Source organism: Tamandua tetradactyla, chromosome X, assembly GCF_023851605.1.
Source record: "Tamandua tetradactyla isolate mTamTet1 chromosome X, mTamTet1.pri, whole genome shotgun sequence".
In the NCBI taxonomy this organism is placed as follows: domain Eukaryota; kingdom Metazoa; phylum Chordata; class Mammalia; order Pilosa; family Myrmecophagidae; genus Tamandua; species Tamandua tetradactyla.
In genome coordinates this window covers 90,232,271-90,240,076 of record NC_135353.1, presented here as the reverse complement: position 1 = coordinate 90,240,076, position 7,806 = coordinate 90,232,271, and the positions used below count along the sequence as shown (strand labels likewise).

Sequence of the window (7,806 nt, the reverse complement as noted above, 5' to 3'; positions counted from 1 at the left end):
CCTAAATAAATGGAAGGACATACAATACTCATGGATTGTAAAACCAAATATAGTTAAGGTGACAATTCTACACAAATGTACTTACAGATTCAATTCAATAACAGTCAAAATCCCAACAGCTTACATTGTAGAAATATAAAAAAAAAATAGTCAAATTTATTTGGAAGAGTAGGGTGCCCCCAAACAGTTAAAAACACCTTGAGAAAGAAAAATGTAGTTAGTGGCCTCATACTACCTGACTTTAAGGCAGACAAAGCTTTAGAATCAAAACAATATGGAACTGGCATGAACATAGATATACCAACAAATGGAATCAAATAGTTCAGAAGAAGACAATCTCATCTATTGACAATCGATTGTTTAAGAGTTCCTTTACATTTCAAAAATATTTTTATTGAGAAATATTCACACACACAAACACAGACCACCCAAAGTATATAATCTATGGCTCACAATATCATCACATAGTTGTATATTCATCGCCATGATCATTTTTAGAGCATTTGCATCACTCTAGAGAAAGAAATTTTAAAAAGGAAAAAATTCATGCATCACATAACCCTCATCTCTCCCTCTCATTGACCACTAGTATTTTAATCTACCCAATTTTGTTTGCCCCTTATCTCCCCTATTCCTATTATTTATTTACTTATTTTCCCTTATTTTTTTTTACTCCTCTGTCCTTACCCTGGATGAAAGGAACATCAGACACAAGGTTTTCCCAATCACACAGTCACATTATAAAAAGTATATAGTTACACAATCATCCTCAAGAATCAAGGCTATTGGGCCACAGTTCAACAGTTTCAGGTACTTGCCTCTAGCCACTCTAACACACCATAAACTAAAAAGGGATATCTATATCATGCATAAGAATAACCTCCGGGATGACCTCTCACCTCTGTTTGAAATCTCAGCCACTGAATTTTTATGTTGTCTCATTTCTCTCTTCTCCCGTTTGTTCAAGAAGGCTTTCTTAATCTCATGATGCTGGGTTCCAGCTCATCTCGGGAGTCCTATTCCACATGGCCAAGGGGATTTACATGCCTAGGAGTCATATAATACAAGGAGGGAGGGCAGTGAGTTCACCAGCAGAGTTGGCTTAGAGAGAGACCACATCTGAATAACAAAAGGGGTTCCCTGGGGGTGACGTAAGCATAATTATACTTAGGCTTAGCTTCTGCTTTGCAGAATAAATTTCATAGGGTTGACCCCAAGATTGAGGGCTCAGCCTATGGAATTAGTTGTAACACTTCTTGGAAGCATAACCGGAATTCCTCGGTGTGGGGGGGATTTCAATATTTTTTCTTTTCTCCCCGGTCCCCGAAGGGGACTTTACTTTTTTATTCTCTGCCCAAGTTACTTGGGGATATATCGAGGCATCACACTAACCTGTACAAATCAATAAGATCTCATGCTTTTTTCAAGACACCATGTAATTATAGTGCTCAATTAAACTAACCATACAAGTTAAATTTGATAATGGACTATCCAAAATATAAATTTTGTACCAAGTAAACAGCTCTCCCTTTGGACTCACACAGAAGTTGAAGTGTTAAAGTACGGACCATATCATCCTTGACCCTGTATACTGATTTACCTTAGTCATATCCAGTTCAGCTTCATTCATATCTCTCTCCCTGTCCCAGCTCAGGCTGGCTGGGAGCCGCCTGACTTGGGGACGCTTTCCAGCCGCTCTGCCGGGCTGGGGGACCCCGTAGCGGGCAGGGAGAGGGGTTCCCGGCTAGACCTAGGGGGGAGATTTGCTTCGAGGGGCTCGCCGCAGCTCCGCAGAGCCAGCCCACCGCAAAGGGGAAATGTACAGGTGCGCCAGCGGTCTTAGGCGCCGTTTGGGGCGCGGGGCCGGCGCTGGGGGCAGAGGCCGGGCAGGTGGGACACACGGGAGGAGACCCCAGGGACCCAGGCAGCGGCCCCGGGCGACGGCGGGACACGAGAAGGCCCGGGACAAGGGGAAAGATTCCAATTTCTTCCGCGGAAGAAACAGACGGCAGCGGCGCCGCGCCGTTCCCGGCCGGGAGCAGTTGGTCAACAGCCCTGTCTGCACCGCGCTCCGTCCCCCGCCGCTAAATATCGCTGCCTGAGCGCGAGACGCGGAGCTGGGAACAGAAAGGCAGAGCCAGACGCCGAGACCCTCCGACTGAGCGGCGTGGCCGGAAAACGCAGACCCAGCCCAGGGAGCCCTCCCGCAAGGCGTGCCCTAGTGAAGAGGGAAGGACTCCCCGCCTGCATCACTGACAGCCGGACTCGGGACTGGCCTGGTGGTCAGCGACCCAAGAGCACATCCAGAGCCAGGCTTTCCTCAGCCCCCGACGAGGACTGGTCTCTCTGAAGGCGCCTTCCTCAACAAGCAGGACCAAGCAGGCCACCATGATTGAGAATTCCACAGCCACCCCTGCAGCCAAGCCCAAACGGGTCAAGGCTTCCAAGAAGTCCACAGACCACGCAAAGTATTCAGACACGATTGTGGCCGCCATCCAGGCAGAGAAGAGCTGGGGTGGCTCCTCCCACCAGTCTATCCGGAAGTAGATCAATAGCCACTGAAAGGTGCTTGAGAAAGCAGATTTGCGGATCAAGTTGTCCAGCAAACACCTGGTCACCGATCGATGTCCTCAGGCAGACCAAAGGGGTGGGCGCTTCAGGGTCCTTCCGCCGGGCCAAGAGCGACAAGCCCAAGAGGTCAGTGCCCTTCAAGAAGGCCAAGAAGGTAGCCACGCCAGAGAAGGCGGCCAACCCCCAGAATGCTGCCTCCAAAGCCTCAAGTAAGAAGCGTAAGGCAGCCCCAGTCCAGATGGCTAAGAAGAAGCCAGCTGCCAGGCCCAGGAAAACCAAAAAACCCAAGATTATCAAAGCCAAGCCAGTCAAGGCTTCTAACCCCAAAAGGACCGAACTGGTGAAGCCAAAAACAAAGTCCCATGTCAAGAGGTCTGACAAGAAGTGAAGCCTTTTCCTGTGGGCACCACATGTCAGATCAAGGTTTAATATCAGAATATATAAAGAGATTCTACAACTCAACAACAGATAAAAAACAAACACCCCAATTACAAAATGAAAAAGATGAACAGACAGTTTTGAAAACAGATAATACAAATAGCTAAAATGACCAAGAAAAGATGCTTGACTTCACTGGATATTATGGAAATTCAAATAAAAACCACAATGAGATATCAACTCATACGCACTAGAAAGGCCATTAAAATGCCAAATGCTGGAGAGGATGTGGAGAAAGAGGCACACTTATCCACTGTTGGCGGGAATGTAAAAAGATGTAAATTATCTGGAAGTTAGTTTAGTGGTTCCTCAGGAAGTTATGCATAAAATTGCCATATGATCCAGCAATCCCATTAATAGGTATATACTCAGAGAAATTGAAGGCAAGGGTACAAATGAACATTTCCACCCTGATGTTTATAGCACCATTATTTATGATTGCCATGGGATGGAAACAGCTCAAATTTCCATCATTGGACAAGTGGCTAAACAAGCTGTGGCATATACATAAGAAGGAATATTTGGTGGCTCTAAGACAGAAGAAACTTATGAAGTATGTAAACACATGAATGAACTTTGGGAATCTTATGCTGAGTAAAATTAACCAGAAACAAAAGAACAAGTACTGCATGGTCTCACTAATATGAACTAAAATTTAAGAGTTAAATTTAAGAGCACAGGTTATTAGGAGATAGAAAGGGGTGAAGATTGGGCATTTAGTGCTGAAGAAATCCAGAATATGCAACAAGACTGATTATAAAAATTCAGAAATAGATAGTACATATCATCTGATGGTAGCACAGTAATGAATGAAACTCAGTGTGAGCATGATGGAGGGAAAAGGGCTGGGGGTATGTATAACGCCTGAAGGAAATATAGAGAATAACGACTGAAACAGCATGACTTAGGAATGCCTAGAGTGGACAATGATGGTGAGTAAATGTATAAATATAAAGGAATTTTTGCATTAGAGAGCACAAATGAATGTCCACACTTCAAGGTGTTGAAAATGGGATGGTATACAAGGAAAAATACAACCAATGCAGCATAGGGTCTATAGTCAACAGTAACATTATATTATGCTTCACCTAAATGTAACAAATGCATTATGCCAAAAAAGGTCAACAAGGTGGGGATATGGGGAAGGAGCATGGATTCTTTGTGCAAGAAGAGGAAATATCTTCATATAGATTATGGTGGCGAAGTCATGGCTATTTACTTAGGTCAGATTGTATGATGTGCAAATAAAATTGTTTACAAATGAACAAAGGTAAACAACTTCTATTCCCTGTCACTAGGGAAGATTACAAGTGCAGCCCCTCTGGAAAGGGTATTTATGTGTGGTTTCACAGGAGGCATGGGATGGGGTTGCCATAGGATCCTGCAACCCATTGTTCTGTATATACATGGATAAACTGAATGTGGGGACATGAATGGACATTTTCACACTGGTATTTATGGCGGCAGTGTTCACGATGCACAATGGAAGGAGGTGGCCTAAGGGTAAAACCACTGAGGAATGGAAGAGGGAACTGTGGTGTATACATACAGTTGACTAATGAGCTGTTGCAAGAAGGAATGATGTTTTGAGACATGCAACTAGGTGACTGAAACTTAAGGACTGGAGGTGGAATGAAATATCAGACACAAAAACCAAATATTATCATGCCTCACTCGTATGGGCTAATCATGGTATAAAAACTCAGTGAACTGAAATTGAGAGCATGTGTTATTAGCTTGAGGCCTATTGTAAATGGTCCTATAGTTTAAGCTTTTACAGTAGTCACATATATTCAGGAGTTGTAACTTTTTTTCTAAATTCCGAGCTACTGAGCTATTTGTATATAACCTGGTCATTCCCAGAAATTTCTGATATTTATGTGACACCTGAGACTCAGAATTATAGCTATGAAGCTATGAAAGTCAGCAGTTCACCATGCAGGAACTGTTTGAAAAGTTTAAAAAGACATCAGACTTCAACTAGAGATATGAATGAAATTGATCTGGATAGGACTGTGGTAGATCAAAATATGGGATAAAGGATGATATCGTCTATATTTTAAAACTTCAATTTCTGTGTGAAACCAAAGGAAGAGATGTTTATTTGGGGCAAAATTTATATTTGGGGTAGTATATTACCTAATTTAATTTGTATGGTCAGTTTAACTGAACATCATAGTTACATGAATCTTGAATAGGGCACGAGATCTTATTGGTTTGTCCAGGTTAGTGTGATGCCCAGATATATCCAAGAGTAATTTGTACAGTGAATAAAGAGTATTTGCAAAGTTCCCTTGGGGACCAGGACAAAAAGAAGGATATATCCAACTTCTCCCTTTGGAGAATTTCTGATATTCTCACAAACAGTAGGGATAACTCAATCAATAGGCTGAACCCTCTAGCTCGGGGGTTGCTCCTATGAAACTTTTTCCTGCAAACATAGGCTAAGCCTACTTATAATTATGCCTAAGGGTCTCCTCCAGAAAAGCTCTTTTGTTGCTCAGATGCAGCCTCTCTCCCTAAGCCAACTCAGCATTTGAACTCACTGCCCTCTCCCCTATGTGGGACATGACTCCCAGGGATGTAAATGCCCCTGGCATTGTGGGATAGAACTCCAAGGATTTGCTGGGATTCTGCATCATGGGATTGAGAAAGCCTGCTTGACCAAAAATGAGAAAAGAGAAATGAGATAAAATAAAGATTCAGTGGCTGAGAGATTTCAAATAGAGTTGAGAGTTTATCTCGGAGGTTATTCTAATGTATTACATAGATATCCCTTTTTAATTTACATGTATTGGAGTGGCTGGAGGGAATTACCTGAAGATGTTGAGCTGTACTCCAGTAGCCTTGACTCTTTAAAATGATTATATAATGATATAACTTTTACAATATAACTGTGATTCTAAAAACCTTGCGTTTGATGCTCCTTTTATCCAGGGCATTAACAGATGAGTAAAAAAGTTATGCATAAAAATAAACAAATGATAGGGTTGATAATGGGGTAAACTAAATTGGGTAGATTGAAATACTACTGGTCAATGAGAGGGAGGGGTTCAGGATTTAGGATGCATGAGTTTATTCTTTCTAGTTCTTTTCCTGGAGTGATGGAAATGTTCTAAATATGATCATGGTGAATGCACAATTACATGATGATATTGTGAGCCATTGATTGTAGACCATGTATGGACTGTATATGTGTGAATATTTATCAATTAAAGTATTTTTTAAAAAGAGCACAGTTTCCACATCCAAAAACACTTTCCTCACCAATAGCTGTTAACTGGGTGAACTCACTCGATAATTAATAAAAACTACAAAAGCCCAGAGATGGCTGTGTGCCTGGTATGGCCTAAAGAGGCTGATGTATATGGAATCGAGTATGCAAGTAGGATTTCAGTTCGTAAAATGATAGTTCAAGTTATGTGGGCCATTGTAGGTAAAGATAATGACATTAACTTTTACTCTGACATAAAAACCTACTACAGGACTCAAGTCAGAACCTGGAGCACTAGGTCAAGACTTGTTTGAAAGTCCAGAACCTTACAAATAGAGAATTTTCTCCCTGTTATTACATGGCTCCTCCATAAGGGGTCGTTCTTCTCTGTGTAAGTTAATGGGACTCTTTTTCCTGAATCAATTGCCTTAAGGTTTGTTGCCTTACCTATACTCTGATGTAGCTGCTAACATCTCTCAATGAAAAAGAGAAAAGAACCCACAAATATGTAATCATTGGCAATATACCCTTTCCGGAGGCACACCTGGTGTATGTATTTATGTGTGTGTGCATATATGTATCTATATATGTATGTGTATATGTGTGTACAGAAATATCATGCAGAAAATACAGAGTTCCCATATATCCCCATCACACAAGCAGTTTTCCCTATTACAATTAACAATAATTATTTTAAATCATTAATTTTAAATTAGATTGTTTTCTTATTGTTGCATTTTAAAAGTTCTTTTTATATTTTTGATACAAGTCCTTTATCATATATGTGTTTTGCATATATTTACTCCCAGTCCAAGGCTTCTATTTTCATGATCTTAGCGGTGTCTTTTGCAGAACATTTTTTTTATTTCAATAAAGTTTATAAATTCATTCTTTCATGGACCGTGATTTGGTGTATCTAAAAACTCATCAACAAACCCAAGGCCATATATATTTTCTTCTAGAAGTTTTATGGTTTTTACATTTTGGTCCATGATATACTTTGAGCTAATTTTGTGAAAAGTGTAAGATTTTGTTTAGGCTCATTTTTTTGCATATGAATACCTAATTTATAGGTCCATTTGTTGAAAAGACTCTATTTTCTTCACTAAATTGCTTTTATCAAAAATCACTTGTCTGTATGCGTGAGGGGCTATTTCTGGGCTTTATTCCCCTCCACTAATCTCTTCCATTCATCCAATTTTACCAATTCCACGCCGGCTTGATTACTCTAACTTTATAATAGATCTTAACATCAGTTGGTGGGAGTTCTTCAACTTCGTACTTCTGCAATATTGTGTTGGCTACTCTAAGACTTTAATCTTTCATATAAACTTTAGAATTAGTTTCTTGATATCTATAAAATAGTTTGCTGGGGATTTTGATTGGTATGGCATTGAATCTATAAAAAACAAGTTGGAAAGAATTGACATAGTAACAATATTGAGTCTTCTAATCCATGAACACAGAATAACTTTCCAATTATTTGGACCTTTGATTTCTATTATCAGTGTTTCATAGTTCTCTGCATACAGATTCTGTACCTATTTTGTTAGCTTTATACCTGGGTATTTCATTTTTTAATC

At 40.6% G+C, this 7,806-nt stretch overlaps 1 pseudogene; it reads left to right on the top strand.

The window, feature by feature from the left end:
• The first annotated feature begins 2,388 nt into the window (after positions 1–2,388).
• LOC143671107 (histone H1.0-like) lies at positions 2,389–2,959 on the top strand (annotated as a pseudogene).
• The last annotated feature ends 4,847 nt before the right edge of the window (positions 2,960–7,806 follow it).